Here is an 18921-nt window from a genome sequence, read left to right as displayed (position 1 = left end):
TATTTTATTTGGGGGGATGCTAATGGCATTGTGTTTTTAATATCAAGTTCCAGTTGTTCTTTACTGGTATATAAGAAAGCGATTGATTTTGAATCTTTAGTTCTTCAATTATTTGTGATTTTCTTTTTTCTCCTGCTGGGGAGGTCTTCCAGGGAGGACCGGAAAACCTGCCAGACAAATTCTGAAAGAGCTGCAACACTCAATTGTCTGTGATTTTTAAAAATTTCTCTTTGGTGGTTATTCGTTAAGTTTTTTATAGTTTAGTTTTCTTTTCCTTATTTACTTTCTTTAACTTATGTCGTTTTCTTTTACTTTCTTTTAGTTTTTCTAAATCTTATTTATGTTCTTTTACCATTTTCTTAATGCCTTTTAGCTCATTTTGAAGTTGTAGGTAATAGTTTGTGGTATGATTTTGTAGGGAATTATTCTGGTCCTTAAATAACTTAAATGTGTGATGACTTTTATGGGATTTGACTTTATAACTTTTCTGTTGTTCATTTTTATTTAACTTTAGTTTTTCTGAGCTCTTAGAAGGTGTGATTCAGAATCGTTTTTCTAACTCGAGAGCTCTTCTGTTTTTGCGTTGTTCACAACTGTGGGAACTTGTTTTCTGAGACTTTCTGGTTCTGTTCCCTTCTCTCATTTTTATCTGGACCTTTTTCTCCCTTTGTCTCTTTTACGCCTGTCCTGCTCAGTTTTAATTCCCTTTTTGGACCTTTTTCCCTCAGTGTGGAGCATTGGCTGGTCAGTTTGGAGAGTTCCTGGGGCCCAGTCTGCTTTCAGACTTACTGTGGACACTTTACACTTGTTACTGAATTGCACTAAACTCCTCCCACTTGCGATGATGTTCTCAAATTGGTGCTTTCCAGTGGCTGCTAGTTGGTTTCTCTAGTTTCAGTTCCGTTAGACACATTTACATTCAATCTTGTTACTGATATGGTTGGGTTAAATCTGCTGTCATGAGATTTATTTTCTGTTTCTCCTGTTTTTTTGTTGTATTTTTCTCTCTCTCTTTTGTTTTTTTTTGGATTAACTAGGTATTTTTTGTAAAATTGCATTTTATCTCTTTTGTTGACTAATTAGCTGTAACTGTTTAATAATGGTTGCTTTAAGGCTTATAAGATAAAGTATACCAAGTCATATACTAGTTCACGTATAGTATAAGAGTCTTAACAACAGTGTACTTTCCTTTCTCTTCTCCTGGCTTTTGTGTTATATTTTACTTCTGCATATGTTAGAAATTTCGCAATGTATTGTTATTTTTCCTTTAAACAATCAAGTATTAGGAAAGTTTCTTTTTAATTTACCCATGCACTTATTTCCAATGTTATTCATTTGTGTATAGGCAGGTTTCTTTCTGTTACTATTTTCCTTCTGATTAAAGGACTTCCTTTAATATTTCTTGTAATGGAGGTCTGCTGATGATTTTTTATTTCAGATTTATTGTCTGAAAATGTCTTTGTTTTGCCTTATTTTTGCAAGATATTTCTGCTGGGCATAGAATTCTAGGTTGACAGTTTTTTCTTTCAGTTTCTTAAAGATCCTGCTTTACTGTCTTCTTGCTTGCATTGTTTCTGATCTGCTGTCTTTCTTATCCTTATTTCTTTTATATATGTCCTTTTTCTCTGGCTCCTTTAAGACTTTCTCTTTATCACTGGTTTTAAGCAATGTGATTATAATATGCTTTGGTTTAGTTCTTTTTTTTGTGCTTAGGTTTTCTTGAGCTTCTTGGATCTGTGGGTTTATAGTTTTTATGAAATTTGAAAAAGTTTAGGCCACTATTCAAAGTAATTTTTATGTCCCCCATCCCCACTGCCCTTTGGGGAATACAATTACTTCTACCTTAAAGTTGTCCCATAGCTCACTAATGCTCTGTTTAATTTTCTTAAAATTGCTCTTGTCTTTATTTTCTTTTTATCCTTTTGGACAGTTTTTATTGCTTTGTTTTCACTTTCACTCATTTTTTTCTTTGCATTGTCTAATTTGCTGTTAATGTCATCTAGTAATAGTATATTTTTCGTAACTAGAAATTAAATGTGGACTTTTTTGTATCTCTCGTGCCTCTACTTAACATTTTGCCTCTACCTTGTTGAGCATATGTAATACAGTTCTAATAACGTTTAATGTCTTTATTTGCTAATTCTGTCTTTTCATTTCTAGGTTGATTTTGATTCCTCCCCACTCCCACTCCGCCTTTCTCTCTTTCTCTGTCTCTTTTTTCATGCTTGATAATTTTTTATTGAATGCATTACATTGTGAATTTCACCCTTTTGGGTGCTGGGTGCTTCTGTATTTCTATGAATACTCTTGAGCTTGTTCTGGGGTACAGTTAAATTATTTAGAGACAGTTACAGTCTGATTCTCTCGGCTTGTTTTTAAGTAATACTTCTCTGAGTTCTGTGAGTTATGAGGTTTTTTACTCTGGTGGGAACACGAGCCACTCCTGGCCCTGTGTAATCCCCAGGATTGCTCCCTCCACTCTTGGGTTTGTCTTCACTCCCCGAGCCCTGGCCTCGCATTGTTCCATATGTGCATTTGCTACTCAGTACTCAGCTGAAGACTCCAGGAGCAGGAGGCGTCCTCTTCAGACCTCCAGGGCTGTCTGTCTGTGTAGCTCTCTCCTCTTTGGCACTCTGCCCTGTGAACTCTAGCCACCTTGGTGTCTCTGGACTCCCAGCTTCATCTCCTCAATTTACGTAGACCGCCAAACTCCACCTGGGTTCCGTCTACCTGCACTAGTCTCTGGACGCTGTCCAGGCAGTAAGCTGGAAACAGTCTTAAGGGCTCACTGTGTTTCTTTCTCATCTGTCAATGATCATTGTCTTCTGCTACCTGGTATCCAGTGTCTGAAATTCAGTTTTTCATATATTTGGTTTTTCAGTTGTTTTAGGTGGGCTGGTAAATCCAGTCCATGTTACTCTGTCTTGCTGGAAGTATAAGTCTGTCATAGTTTTTTAAAAAGACTTTTGTCTGATAACTCCAATATCTGAATGTCACAGGGGGTTCTGTTCTGTTATTTCTCTTTGTCTTCCGGGTTTCAGTCCTTTGGTCTGAGAATTTTTTATTAAATCCTGGAAATTCTATATGAACTGGTAGAGTAGTTTGATGGTCTGAATGGCGTTCTCCTCCTTAGGAGTGACTTGCTTTTGTGTTGGCCAGGCAGCTGTGGAGAGAGTGGGGAGCTTACTCTGCTCAGGGGTTCGTCTCATTTGAGCCTGGTGTTCAGTGGTTGTGAGGCTGGCTTCCTGCAGGATCACCCCTATTCCATTTGTAGGCCCCAACTGAAATCCTGGTGGTTTAACAGAGCTTTCTTCCTTGGTGGTTCGCAAATTTGTGTTTTGTCTTCCCGGCTGTGTAGGAGGGTTTGAAGTTGTGCTCAGCACCTCAGCCCGTCAGCCCCAGCTTTCACCTCATCTCCTCGCCTCTGTAGCTTGTGATTCCACATACTCTTCCAGAGGGCTTGTGGTGGGATGTGTTCTGCTTGTTACCTCTCTCTGCTTCCCTTCTCTCCAAATTCTTTGTCTCTTAGGTCTTTGCTGCCTTTGTAGTTCTTTAGTGCTTTCAAACTCATTTTTGTGGGGTTTCCCCCTTATTTTTATCTAGTTTTTCTTTCCTCCATTGGGATAACTACTCACTAACAAATTACTCTGTTGTTACAGGAAGCTGAAATCCAGGTGTGTACAAATTTTAAAGTTCTGCCTAAGGAAGCTGCAAATACCAAACAACTCTCATGTTCCTTTTGTTGTTGTTGTCCCTTTTGTTTTCCTTTGTGTGGGGGCAGTGCTGTGGTTGCCTGCTTTTGAAGGATATCTCTACCCGAGAACAACGACTGGCTCCAGGCCCTTGAGGTGCAGGGTAGGGCGGGGGAAATGTTCTGACCAGAGCTGCACTCAGGAACCTTCCAGGAACTAGGGGCTTGGGTCTGGACTTCTTGGTAGTTATCAAATGATCTTTGAACCAGCTGCCTTGGCTATAGGCCACACATTAGCCTTTTCTACTTTGTGACATTTTCCAGCATTTTGATGTCTTGAGTTTAGTGTGAAAGTAACCTTTATTAAGACTTACTGTTCTTCCATTGAGAGTGATAAGATAGACCATGTCTCTCAAGTTCTGCATCAAGTTCTTCTGATTTTTTTAAAGAGAATGTTATATTTAGCTCTTTTTGATAATCGTGGTAAGTGTAACTGCAGCGTCAAGTAGTTTTCATTGTGTTATCACCTTGTGCAGCTGCCCACCCTCTGAATAACCCTTGTGTCTGCTTTATCAGAGTAGGGACAGGTATACAGAGAGGAGCGAAACCCACATGGAGGGAACAAATACTGACTGGTAGTTCTGAGGCCACACTTACTCGTTGGAAATCACTGACATGTCACTCATTCATTCGTTTATTCTGAAACTTCTGATGTGGTAGGTGATGGGACATAAGATTTCAGGAACCTTGCAGGCTCTAGGAGGAGACTGCCACAAGAAGATAATTATAAAACCATGATAAATACAGGGCAGAAAGCTTGAACTGTTGTCTTTTCTTTAAGACTGTCTTAACCAGCCTAGAGGGCTCAGAGAGAGCATCCTAGAATAGCTGACTACTGAATTAATGATGTTAGCCAGAGGAGAGTGGAGGTAAAGACATCTCAGGAAGAGGGGACATAATGAGAATATAAAAAAGTACACAGTGGAAGTCTCTCTTTCATCCCCCCATTACACCTCCCAGCATGCACACACAATATATACGTTTGCCCACAGGGTTATTTTCTTTTGCATCCCTCTGGAGTCCCTCTATGCATATACAAACACAAATATAGATTCTTATCCCACACTTTAGTTTTAATTCAAAAGATGGTATCTTATATACTTATTTCTGCACTGTGCTTTTTTTTTTCATGTAACATTGTATTTTCGAGAGATTTCTAAATAAGTATATAGATAGGTCTCTTGTACTTTTTAAGCTCCATATTTCTGTCACATGTATACTGTAATTTAAGCGGTACTGTATTGATGGTCAGTCTGTGACAAACAATGCTGTAGTGAATAATCTTGTAGATTATTTTGCATCTCAGCTAATAAATCTGTAGGTCAAAGGTTATATTCATTTGTAATTTTGACAGATGATGCTTGGCTGTTTTTCTTTAACTAATGAAATTCAGAATCAGCTTAACTAGTCCTGACATTTTTTTCATGATCGTGTTATTTTATAAATTAGGATGATTTATGATATGTCTTTCCATTTGTTCCTTTTTGTATCCTTAAGTCTAATATACTTCCTATTAGGTTTATTCTTAGGTATTTTACCTTTCTGGTTCTTATTATAAATAGGCTCTTATCGTGTATTATTTTTTCATCTGATTTTATATGCAAATTACTGTTTTCTGTATGTTAATTTTATTTTTTGTTACGCTAGAAACTCTTTTTATGTAAGTTCTATTGAGATATAATTCACATACCATACAATTCACTCAGGGGCCGGCCCTGTGGCCTAGTGGTTAAGTTTGGCGTGCTCTGCTTTGGCAGCCTGGGTTCAGTTCACAGGTGCAAACCTACACCACTCATTGGCAGCCATGCTGTGGTGGCAACCCACATACAAAATAGAGGAAGATTGGCACAGATGTTGGCTCAGGGCAAATCTTCCTCAAGCAAGAAGAGGAAGATTGGCAATGGATGTTAGCTCAGGGTTAATCTTCCTCAGCCAAAAAAAAACACAACTGTATCATTTAGTGAGTTTAATTATATTCACAAAGTTGTGCAACCATTACCACAATTGCTTTTAAAACATTTTTATCACCCCAAAAGAAGCCTGGTACTCATTAGCAGTAGCTCCCCATTTCCTCCTAACCCCCTATCACTAGGTAACTAGTAATTTACTTTCTGCATCTGTAGATTTTCCTGTTCTGAACATTTCATGTACATGGAATCATACAATATGTGGTTTTTGTGACTGCCTTCTTTTGCTTAGCATACTGTTTTCAAGGTTCATCCATGTAGCATGTATCAGTACTTCATTCCTTTTAATGGCTGAATAATATTTCATTGTATGACTATCACATTTTATTTATTCATCCACTAGTTGGTTGACTTTTGGATTGTGCTGTGGAAAAACACACTCCTGTGTGTCTCTTCCACTCTAAATACTTTATTACAACACTCCTTCACTTCTGACATCAGATGTGTGGGTTTTCCACACATCAGGCAGTTCTGTGACACCAATTGGGTGTCCTATGATTTAACTGAATTCCAACAGTGTCTATCCGGAGATGGTGTCAGATCCCAGAAGTTAAGGGTTCAGTCCCACAAGACTGCTCCCCCAGCTTCAGATGTCACTCACTAGTCCAGGTTGTCACCTGTGCTTCTGACTGATGGGCTGTAAATCAGAGCTTCCCATGACCCCCTCCTTGGGTTTGATTAGTTTGCTAGATCGACTCACTGAACTCAGGAATAACAGTTTACTTATTAGATTACCACTTTATTATGTAAATTCAAGACTAGCCAGATGGAAGAAATGCAAAGGGCAAGATGTGGGGAAGAGACCAGAAGCTTCCATGTTCCTTCTGGACCCCTCACCCTACCCACATCTCCACATGCTCATCAGCTTGGACACTCTCGGAACCCTATAGTTCAGGGATTCTTGAGGAGGCTTCATCAGGCATGATTGATGACATCGTGGAGATTGATTCGACCTCCAGCCCCTCTCCCCTCCCTGGAGGTTGGGACTGGAAGTTCCAGCCCTGCCGGCCTGATTGGTTTTTCTGGCAACCAGCCCCCATCACAAATGGAAAGCCCCATATGGGGGCTTTCCAAAAGTTACTCCATTATGTAAACTCCTTATGAATAAGGAAAGACACCTTTACTGCTCTAATTACTTAGGAAGTTCGAAGGGTTTTAGGAGCTCTGTGCTGGGAACAGAGATGAAGAAGAAATGTATGTTTCTTGTTATAAATTGCAGTATCACAGATGGTTCCTACTTTTTCACTGTTGCTATGAACATTTGTGTACAAGTTTTTTTGGGGACATTTTCGTTTCTCTCAGGTATATACTTAGCAGTGGAATTACTGGGTCATATGGTAAATGCTTAACTTTTTGAGTAACTGCCAGACTATTCTCCAAAGTTTCTGCATCATTTTACATTCTAACCAGTAGTGTTAGAAGGTTCAAATTTCTCCACTCCTTGACAACACTTGTTATTATCTGCCTTTTTGATGTAGTCATCTTAGTGGGTGTGAAAAAGCATTTCCTTGTGGTTTTGCTTTGCATTTCCCTGATGGTTCATGAAATTGAGCATCTTTGTGTGTGTTTTTTGGCCATTTGTTTGTCTTCCTTGGAGATGATATAAACTGTTGATAGTGAAAAAGTAATGTAGTGGGTGGATGGGAGGAAGTGTGAAATGATCTCGTTGGTTGTAGGGAGTCAAGTTTGAAAGTGAGACATGCAGTTAAAACTATAAAGACTCTTAATCTTTAACGTTTTTTAGCATCTTTTTATTAGAGGGATTTTAGAAAATCTGTTATAGCAGAAAAAGAAGATTTTGAAGTGTATAGTTCCGTCATTTTTTCATTTTTTTCTTCTGTTAAAGCATGTATATAGTTCAATACATTTTGACACCTATTTATTTTTTTAATGTATGAATGTAATGTTTTGTAACTATACTCAGTGATAGAATTTTGGTATTTTTATATGGTGCTAGATTGTTTAATTAGCATGATCATTTAAAAAGTAAAGGTAAGTTTTTTAGCAAAGTATGCGACGGTGTTACTAGTTTAAATGTTAGTGACTCAGCTTTGCAGTCAACCCTTCCTTTTCCTGAGGTCAAACAGTTAGAAACGCTGGAGCACAGACTGAAATGTAAGTCCCCTGACTTGAGTGCGTCATTCTTTTCTTCTGCATCACAGTGCAGTGGTCGTTTTATTTTGAACATAATATTCTCACCTTTCTCTCTCCTTTTGTGTTTTTCCTAATACTTGTCTTAGTCTTTGCGTTCTTAGGTTCTAGGCTTTTTACCTTCAGGTCTAATCTTTCACTTAAATTAGGTCTGTTTCCTTTGAACAAGCTGCATCGTTCCGCTGCTGTTTGGACGTGAATCACTTCCCAATGAGGTTCAGTGGTGTGTGCTTTTCAGTTGTGTTTTCCTTTATGGACTGAAACTTCTGTTGGTTAGCTCACATGCTTTGGTGTGCTGAATACGTTTCTATCCCTGTCAACCTTACTGTTTTTAAATTAAGCATAATTGTTGTATTTGATCTGCCAAATGTTCTCCTTAGTGCCCTTTATGTAATTTAATCTGGTCTCTTTTCTTCCTCTTAATCCAATTTTCACATCTCACAACACAGTCTCTTTTTTGTGTGAGGTTTCAGTTTCCCTTGCTGGGAGCCCAAAATCCTAGTCTTTAACTTCATTGGGAGTTGTGACTGGGGGAAAATTCAATTTACTGCCTTTTCCAATTACAGTTGATTCTCATATTCTCTGTAGTCACCTTGAAGAATGAAGTAAGGAATACTGAACCATTGCTCCCAGAGGAAATATAGGGTTAGGTTCCTGTGAGCCTCTGATCACAAGATTTTCATCACCTGATCAATACATAAGCTTGTTTTATGTGTGTTTCTGTTTGAAGACTCCTTACTTAATATATATTGTTGACGCATTAACATTGAACTCCAGGCCAGCAGCACTATGACTCATGCCTCAAGGAAGCTTGTCTAACACACAGATTTTCTCTCTAAGGCACATCACCACCTTGCACTTAGCACTACACTGGTGGCCACTTAAACATCAAAATCACCCACAGAAAGCACAAAAATGCAAAAACTGTGGCACTAAATAGAGACACAGACATGTGTTACATCATGAGAGATGGAACAAGAGGACAGTGGCTTTGGCAGCTGGGAGCTGCTTTGGGCGGCTCTGATTTATTGCTGCTCTGAGCGTGTTTGTGAGTGACTGAAAGCGCTGTGAGCATTGATTTTGGGGTTACAAATAAATGTGAGGGAGTAGGTGAATTCACAGATACAGAAACTAGCAACAGTGAAGATCAACTGTAATTCCTGTCTCTTCTAAAATGTCAGTTTTAGAGATTCAGTCAAGATTTCTTCCTTGTTTTTTCTCAGTCTGCAAATGTGGAGGTAGCTGTTTGATTCCTTTGTAGACATGCTAATTGCACCGCGTCCCTTTAGTGTTTCCTGAACGCCCCTTGGTTCAGGGAACACGATTAGATTGAATTAGATTAGATTAGATGCGATGCCTTCAGCTCCTGGGATTGAGCAGTAAAGAATTCTGGGTGCTTTAGAATGAAATTACTTCTTAAAAAGGGCTCTTGGCCTAGGCCAGGATAATTCCAGCCTTTCTTAGGTCACTGAACTGTTTAAAATTGAATGCAAATTTTTGGGATGCTTATGAGTATATACAATTTTATGGAGAGGTAAATAAACGTCAGAATCTCAAAAGGTGACTCTTTTTCATTCATTGTCCTCTCCCAGAAAATTAAGAAGCTTAATTTCTTGGATTGCATAGTTCCACCAACAGAGATTTATATTTCTCCACAGTATGTTACATTCTTTTACTTCTATAACTGTTGATCTTTTAAACTAATTTTTCTTTTTTTTGCAAAAATGGAGTACTATAATATTTTGAAATTTGCTTTCTTTCTATTGCCTTTATTGTGCACATCTTTCCATATCAGTGTGTATCAGACTCTTGCATTCTCTTTAATGGCTGTAGAATATCACTGTATGAATGCACCATAATTTAAGTATGTCCTATTAATAATCATTTACGTTATTTCTAATTTTTCCCTACTACCAACAATATATATCTTGGCATACTTGAACAGTCTTTTCATAGGATAAATCACTAATTGTGGATTTGTGATAGGGCAAAGGATATTCAAATTTAAAATTTTAGTGGCTATTAGAAGCTTGATTTCAAAATATGGTTGCATCTTTCCCATAATGAAAGAGCGTGTCTGTTTTCCTCTTAGCTTTGTCACTACTGGATAATAGTCTTCTTATTTTGCTATTTGTATAGGTAGAAATGAAATATTTTATTGTTTAAATTTGCATGTCTTTCATTACTGAAATGAACGTTTTTTATGACCCTTTTTTTCCCCTTAAGTGATTTACCTTTTCTTATCTGTTGTTCATTTTCCTGTTGTTGATTGTTTTACTTTTTCATTGTGGAGCTCACATAAAAAAATTCTAAGGATGGGAACTTTGTCTTATTTACCGTTCTGTCCCCACGCAGGCATCCTAGTCACTGAAAGTCACATGAATTAATGGATCTTCCATCTTTGACTGCCATACATGTTGGCGTCCCCACCATATAGAGGTTTGAAATTTTAATGAATTCACACCTGACAGTATTTTCATTTTTGAATTCTAGGATTTGAATTATGCTTAGAAATATTCTCATCCATTATTCTTCTGTTTTTGGTGTTTAGAAATTTATTCCAGAATTTTTCTTTCCAGTGTCTGGTAGAGGTCTGAATCCTCCCTTCCATTCTCCCCCCACCCCCGGTATGATTGATTCATTTATACATAACTCCTTATACTTGATTGTTTTTTCTTCCCTTCACAGATTTTCTGCTTTCCTTTCTGGCTTCCTTCTTATTTGAGAATTTTGTATCCTTACTGTTAACTTGACGTATAAAAATGAATTTCTCAAGCCTTTTTACCTTTTCTTCTTAAGTAGTATCTTGAGTGTAGAGGGCTGAAGCACATGCAAAATGTGGTAGGCACTCAATAGTTTGTTATAGTTTAGGTGCTTTATTCATATTGAATCTTAGCTGTGTGTTTCAGTTTTGTGAAGTGAAAATTAAGTAAATAAAATTTGCTTTACAAATAGTATATGCTGCGATTCTACTCTGATAATTATACAGTAAGGAAAAACACCTTCTTAGATCAAGATAGAGTTTATTACACAGCTTTGCTGGTGTATAATTGACATGTAATGATTGGCATATTTATAAATTAAATGTGATATATTTTGACCTATGTGTACATCTTTGAAATGATCACCACATTCAAGAATGAACATACTCATCATTCCCTTAATTTTTAATCCTTCCTTCCCTGCCTCCCTCATTTCTTTATTTTCTCCCCCATTCCCAGGCAACCATTGTTCTGCTGCTTTCTATAACCATAAATTAGTTTACATTTTGAAGAATTTTTATGTAAATGAAGTCATACAGTATGTACTTTTTTTGGTCTTTTTTTTAAAGATTTTATTTTTCCTTTTTCTCCCCAAAGTCCTCTGGTACACAGTTGTATGTTTTTAGTTGTGTGTCCTTCTAGTTGTGGCATGTGGGACGTCGCCTGAGCATGACTTGATGAGCGGTGCCATGTCCACGCCCAGGATCCGAACCGGCAACACCCTGGGCCACCGAAGCGGAGCCTGTGAACTTAACCACTCGGCACGGGGCCGGCCCCTTTGTCTATCCTTTTTGTTTATTTTGAGATTCATCCATGTTTTTGGTTTTCAATAGTTCATTCTTTTTATTACTGAGTATTATTCCATTATTTGAATATGCTAGCATTTGTTTATTCATTCACTTGTTGATGAACATATTTGGATGGTTTTCAGTATTTGGCTATTACAAATAAAGTTGCTATGAACATTTATGTACAAGTCTTTGTGTGGACATATCTTTGTGTGAACTTTTATTTCTCTTGGGCAAATACCTAAAAATGGAATTGGTCATATGATAGGTGTATGTTTAACTTTTTACAAAACTGACAAACTGTTTGTAAAGAGGTGGTCTCATTTTACATTCCTACTAGATGTCTTTGATGCACACCCTCACCAACACTTAGCATGGCGAGTCTTTTTGATTTTAGCCATTGTTCTGGGTGTGTAGTATCTCATTATGATTTTAATTTGCATTTTCTTAATAACTGCCAATGTTGAGCATCTTTTCATGTGATTATTTGCTATCCATATCTTCTTTGGTGAAGTACCTGTTCAAATCTTTTACCTGTTTTGAAAATTGGTTGTTTTCTTATTATTGAGTTTTGAGAGTTCTTTATATAATAAGTCCTGAGATCAGGTAGTGTTAGTCTTCCTGCTTTGTTGTTTTTCAAAGTTGTTTTGACTTTCCTAAGTCCTTTAATTTTCATATGAATTTTAGCAGTAGCTTGCCAGTTTCACACTTGCTGGCATTTTGATTGGAATTGTATTGACTCTAAACCAATTTGGGGAGATCTAACATTTTAATATTAATACTACATGTCTTTACTTATTTCAGACTTCTTTAATTTCTTTCAGCATTGTTTTGTAGTTTTTAGTACACAAGTCCTGTGCATTTTTTTGTCAAATTTGCTCCTGATTCATAATTTCGATGCTATTGTAAATGTTATCATTTTCAAATTTTAATTTCTGTTCATTGCTAGTATATAGAAATAAAATAGATATTTTTGTATAATGATCTTTTATGACCTTGCTGATCTCAATTATTAGTAGCATTTTTGTAGATTCTGTAGGATTTTTACATAGATAATTGTGCCATTTGCAAATAAAGATAGCTTTATTTCTACCTTTCCAACTTTTAATTTTTCTTATCTCATTACATTAGCTAGAACCTCCAGTGTAATGTTGAATGGGAGTGGTGAGAGTGGGCATTCTTGCTTTGTTTGTGATCTTAGGGGGAAAGTGTTCATTCCTTTACCACTAAGCTTTTTGTAGGTGCCCTTTATCAAGACTGAAGGAGTTCTCTTCTATTCTTGGCTTACTGAAAGGTTTGTTTTTTTAAAAAAAATCAGGAATGGATGTTGATTTTTGTCAAATGCTTATCCTGCATCTATAGATGATGTTCTTTTCTCAGAAAAAATTTTTGAATGATTTTCTTCTTTTGAATGTTCAAGAAACCTTGAATTTCCTGCCACAAATCTTACTTGCTCATTAAGTACCCTTTTAATAGATTGTTGGATTTGATTTGTTAAAATTTTGCATTTATGTTCATGAGGGATGTTGGTTTGTAGTTTTCTTGTTCTAGTTTTGTCTGGTTTTAGTATCGGGGTCATGTTGGCCTCATAGAATGAGTTGGGAGAGTGTCTTCTTGTCTTCAGTTTTCTGGATGAATTTGTGTAGAATTGATATTAGTTCTTCCTTAAATGTTTGGTAGTATTCACCAATGAACCCATGTGGGTCTAGAATTTTCTTTGTGGGAAGATTTTTATTAAACATTTTCGTAATAGTGCACAACCTTCACTACCATCCATCTCCATAGCTCTTTTCATCTTGAAACTTGCCTTCATTTTTTTTTTTTTTTTTTTTTATTAATGTTATGATGGATTACAAGCTTGTGAAATTTCAGTTGTACATTTTTGTTAGTCATGTTGTGGGTACACCACTTCCCCCTCCGTACCCTCCCCCCACCCCCCCTTTTCCCTGGTAACCACCGATCAGATCTCCTTCTCAATATACTAATTTCCACCTATGAGTGGAGTCATATAGAGTTCGTCTTTCTCTGACTGACTTATTTCGCTTAACATAATGCCCTCGAGGTCCATCCACATTGTTGTGAATGGGCCAATTTCGTCTTTTTTTATGGCTGAGTAGTATTCCATTGTGTATATATACCACATCTTCTTTATCCAATCATCAGTTTCTGGGCATGTAGGCTGGTTCCACGTCTTGGCTATTGTAAATAATGCTGCGATGAACATAGGGGTGCAACGGACTCTTGAGATATCTGATATCAGGTTCTTAGGATAGATACCCAGTAATGGGATGGCTGGGTCATAGGGTATTTCTATTTTTAACTTTTTGAGAAATCTCCATACTGTTTTCCATAGTGGCTGTACCAGTTTGCATTCCCACCAACAGTGTATGAGGGTTCCTCTTTCTCCACAACCTCTCCAACATTTGTCGTTCTTGGTTTTGGATGTTTTTGCCAATCTAACGGGGGTAAGGTGATATCTTAGTGTAGTTTTGATTTGCATTTCCCTGATGATTAGCGATGATGAACATCTTTTCATGTGTCTATTGGCCATATTCATATCTTCTTTTGAGAAATGTCTGTTCATGTCCTCTGCCCATTTTTTGATCGGGTTGTTTGTTTTTTTGTTGTTAAGCAGTGTGAGTTCTTTGTATATTATGGAGATTAACCCTTTGTCGGATAAGTGGCTTGTAAATATTTTTTCCCAATTAGTGAGCTGTTTTTTTGTTTCAATTCTGTTTTCCCTTGCCTTGAAGAAGCTCTTTAGTCTGATGAAGTCCCATTTGTTTATTCTTTCTATTGTTTCCCTCAACTGAGGAGTTACAGTGTCCGAAAAGATTCTTTTGAAACTGATGTCAAAGAGTGTACTGCCTATATTCTCTTCCAAAAGACTTATTGTCTCAGGCCTAATCTTTAGGTCTTTGATCCATTTTGAGTTTATTTTGGTGTGTGGTGAAAAAGAATGGTCGATTTTCAATCTTTTGCATGTGGCTGTCCAGTTTTCCCAGCACCATTTGTTGAAGAGACTTTCTTTTCTCCATTGTAGGCCCTCTGCTCCTTTGTCGAAGATTAGCTGTCCATAGATGTGTGGTTTTATCTCTGGGCTTTCAATTCTGTTCCATTGATCTGTGGACCTGTTTTTGTACCAGTACCATGCTGTTTTGATCACTGTAGCTTTGTAGTATGTTTTGAAATCGGGGATTGTGATTCCGCCAGCTTTGTTTTTCTTGCTCAAGATTGCTTTAGCAATTCGTGGTCTTTTGTTCCCCCATATGAATTTTAGGATTGTTTGTTCAATTTCTGTGAAGAATGTTCTGGGGATTCTGATTGGGATAGCATTGAATCTGTATATTGCTTTAGGTAGTATGGACATTTTAACTATGTTTATTCTTCCAATCCATGTGCAAGGAATGTCTTTCCATCTCTTTATGTCATCGTCAATTTCTTTCAAGAAAGTCTTGTAGTTTTCATTGTATAGATCCTTCACTTCCTTGGTTAAGTTTATCCCAAGGTATTTTATTCTTTTCGTTGCGATTGTGAATGGGATAGAGTTCTTGAGTTCTTTTTCTGTTAGTTTATTGTTAGTGTATAGAAATGCTACTGATTTATGCACGTTAATTTTATACCCTGCTACTTTGCTGTAGTTGTTGATTATTTCTAATAGTTTTTCTGTGGATTCTTTGGGGTTTTCTATGTATAAGATCATGTCGTCTGCAAACAACGCGAGTTTTACTTCTTCGTTACCTATTTGGATTCCTTTTATTTTTTTTTTCCTGCCGAATTGCTCTGGCCAGCACCTCCAGTACTATGTTGAATAGGAGTGGTGAAAGTGGGCACCCTTGTCTTGTTCCTGTCCTCAGAGGGATGGCTTTCAGCTTTTGTCCATTGAGTATGATGTTGGCTGTGGGTCTATCATATATGGCCTTTATTATGTTGAGGTACTTTCCTTCTATACCCATTTTACTGAGGGTTTTTATCATAAATGGGTGTTGGATCTTGTCGAATGCTTTCTCTGCGTCTATTGAGATGATCATGTGGTTTTTGTTTTTCATTTTGTTGATGTAGTGTATCACGTTGATTGACTTGCGGATGTTGAACCATCCCTGTGTCCCTGGTATAAATCCCACTTGATCATGGTGTATAATCTTTTTGATGTATTGCTGTAATCGGTTTGCCAAAATTTTGTTGAGGATTTTTGCATCTATGTTCATCAGTGATATCGGCCTGTAGTTCTCCTTCTTTGTGTTGTCCTTGTCAGGTTTGGGGATCAGAGTGATGTTGGCTTCATAGAATGTGTTAGGGAGTTCTCCATCTTTCTCAATTTTCTGGAACAGTTTGAGGAGAATAGGTATTAAGTCTTCTTTGAATGTTTGGTAGAATTCTCCAGAGAAGCCGTCTGGTCCTGGACTCTTGTTTTTGGGGAGGTTTTTGATTACCGTTTCTATTTCCTTACTTGTGATTGGTCTATTCAGATTCTCCATTTCTTCCTGATTCAGTTTGGGGAGATTGTAGGAGTCTAGGAATTTGTCCATTTCTTCCAAGTTGTTCAATTTGTTGGCATATAGTTTTTCATAGTATTCTCTTATGATCTCTTGTATTTCATTGGTATCTGTTGTGATTTCTCCTCTGTCATTCCTGATTTTGTTAATTTGCGCTTTCTCTCTTCTTTTCTTGGTGAGTCTGGCTAGGGGTTTGTCAATTTTGTTAATTCTTTCGAAGAACCAACTCTTTGTTTCATTGATCCTTTCTATTGTCTTTTTTGTTTCAATATCGTTTATTTCTGCTCTTATTTTTATTATTTCCCTCCTTCTACTGACTCTGGGCTTTGTTTGTTCTTCTTTTTCTAGTTCTGTTAGGTGTCGTTTGAGGTTGCTTACGTGAGCTTTTTCTTGTTTAGTGAGGTGAGCCTGTATTGCGATGAATTTCCCTCTTAGGACTGCTTTTGCTGCATCCCAAATGATTTGGTATGTCGTGTTCTCATTTTCATTTGTCTCCAGATAATATTTGATTTCTTCTTTAATTTCTTCAATGATCCATTGTTTGTTGAGAAGCGTGTTGTTTAGTCTCCACATTTTTGCACCTTTCTCTGCTTTTTTCTTGTAGTTGATTTCTAGTTTAATAGCGTTATGATCAGAAAAGATGCTTGATATTATTTCAACTCTCTTGTATTTATTGATGTTTGCTTTGGTTCCCAAAATATGGTCAATCCTTGAGAATGTTCCATGTGCACTTGAGAAGAATGTGTAACCTGCTGTTTTTGGATGAAGTGTTCTATATATATCTATTAAGTCCATCTGGTCTAATTTTTCATTTAATTCTATTATTTCCTTGTTGATTTTCTGTCTGGATGTTCTGTCCATTGGTGTTAATGGTGTGTTGAGGTCCCCTACTATTATTGTATTGTTGTTGATGTCTTCTTTTAGTTCTATTAAGAGTTGCTTTACAAATTTTGGTGCTCCTGTGTTGGGTGCGTATATATTTATAAGTGTTATGTCTTCTTGGTGGAGAGTCCCTTTTATCATTATATACTGTCCCTCTTTATCTTTCTTTATCTGTTTTGCTTTGAAATCTACCTTGTCTGATATTAGTATAGCGACACCTGCTTTCTTTTGTTCATTATTAGCTTGGAGTATTGTTCTCCATCCCTTCACTCTGAGTCTGTGTTTGTCTTTGGGGCTGAGGTGTGTTTCCTGGAGGCAGCATATTGTTGGATCTTGTTCTTTGATCCATCCTGCCACTCTGTGTCTTTTGATTGGGGAGTTCAATCCATTTACATTTAGAGTGATTATTGAGACGTGGGGGCCTACCACTCCCATTTTGTGTCTTGTTTTCCGGTTTTTTTCAGTTTCCTTTGTTTCTCGTCCCATGGTTTAATCTGTTCTGATGTAGAGCTGCTACTCTCTGTTGTTGTCCTTCTACTTATCTCCTCTGCTCTTGGTTTTGTAGCCCCTTTCCTTTTTTGGATTTTTCAGGAATGAGGGTTTTCCTGAGGATTTCCTGAAGAGGAGGTTTTGTGGCAATGAACTCCCTTAATTTTTGTTTATCTGGGAAAGTTTTTATTTCTCCATCGTATTTGAAGGATATTTTCGCTGGGTAGAGAATTCTCGGCTGTAGATTTTTGTCCTTCAGATTTTTGAATATATCATTCCACTCTCTTCTAGCCTGTAAAGTTTCTGCTGAGAAATCTGCTGATAGCCTGATGGGGGTTCCTTTGTAGGTTAGTTTCTTTTGCCTGGCTGTCCTTAATATTTTCTCCTTGTCGTTGACTTTTGTTAGCTTCACTACTATATGCCGTGGAGTTGGTCTTCTTGCATTGATAAAGTTTGGAGATCTATTGGCTTCTGTCACCTGAAGATCCATCTCCCTCACCAGATTTGGGAAGTTCTCAGCCATTATTTCTTTGAATAGGTTTTCTGCCCCTTTCTCCTTCTCTTCTCCCTCTGGTATACCTATAATCCTTATGTTGCATCTCCTAATTGTGTCTGATAATTCTCGGAGAGTTTCTTCATTTCTTTTAAGTCTTGCTTCTCTCTCCTCCTCTGCCTGCAACAATTCTATATTGCCATCTTCCAAATTGCTAATTCTTTCCTCCATATTATCGGCCCTACTGTTCAGAGCATCTAGATTTTTCTTAATCTCCTCTATTGTGTTCTTCATTTCCAGTATTTCTGTTTGGTTCTTCTTTATTGTATCAAACTCTTTTGTGACATAGCTCCTGAACTCATTGAGTTGTCGGTCAGAATTCTCTCTTAACTCATTGAGAGTCTTAATGATGGCTGTTTTGAAGTCATCGTCATTTAGGTTATACATCTCATTTTCTTTGGGATTGTTTTCTGTATATTTGTTGCTTTCTTTCTGTTCTGGAGATTTAATGTATTTTTTCATATTGCTTGATGTTGTTGATTTGTGCCTCCGCATGGAAATAGAGTTTAGTTGCTCCTTTCACTTGTTTCAGCTGCTGCGGTGGGAGGAGCAGCTGTTTATATTTCACCAACCAGGAATCCTGTCCGTAGTTGCTAACTGGGCCTGGGCCCCTCTTCGTAGCCACAGTGGCCCTTTGGATTCCCTCCTCTGCCGTGGGGGCCGTCACAGGGGGGCTTCAGGCTGCAGGTGCCTACTGTTGCAGCCCACCTAGATGTGCTCTCTCCTTGGGGTCTGCAACGGTGTTATGGGCTTTTCCAGCAGCCAGGGGTGGGATCACTTATATTTGTCGCTCCGTTGCTGTCGGCACCCACCAAATCTCACTTGTCCTCTATAGGTCGCAGGAGAGCTATTGGCATCTTCTACAGTCTGTGGTTAGTACACCTAGCTATGCTGCTTTTGCCCTGGGGTCTTCCAGCCTTGTGGCTGGCGGCTGGGTGCCTTCTACTGGTGCTGTGCAGAGGCTTTCCCTAAGGCTGCTGTGAGCCTGTAGGGTTTCCCCCTAGGCTACTAAGCTGGGTCTCTGGAACTCTCTCCAGCCCCAGTCCTCTCTGAGATCTCCGGCAATCCCTAGCCTCACGGGG

At 37.8% G+C, this 18921-nt stretch overlaps 1 protein-coding gene and 1 non-coding gene across 6 annotated transcripts in view; one reads left to right on the top strand and one right to left on the bottom strand.

Moving 5' to 3' along the window:
• Nucleotides 1-18921, top strand: part of CNOT6 (CCR4-NOT transcription complex subunit 6) — a 61965-nt gene that overhangs the window by 16095 nt on the left and 26949 nt on the right. The window lies entirely within an intron of this gene.
• Nucleotides 140-201, bottom strand: LOC124243133 (U7 small nuclear RNA). Its single transcript, XR_006889628.1, has one exon. It is a non-coding gene; the product is annotated as a U7 small nuclear RNA (small nuclear RNA).

Source organism: Equus quagga, chromosome 7, assembly GCF_021613505.1.
Source record: "Equus quagga isolate Etosha38 chromosome 7, UCLA_HA_Equagga_1.0, whole genome shotgun sequence".
Lineage (NCBI taxonomy): Eukaryota > Metazoa > Chordata > Mammalia > Perissodactyla > Equidae > Equus > Equus quagga.
This window is presented reverse-complemented; position numbering and strand designations above follow the sequence as displayed.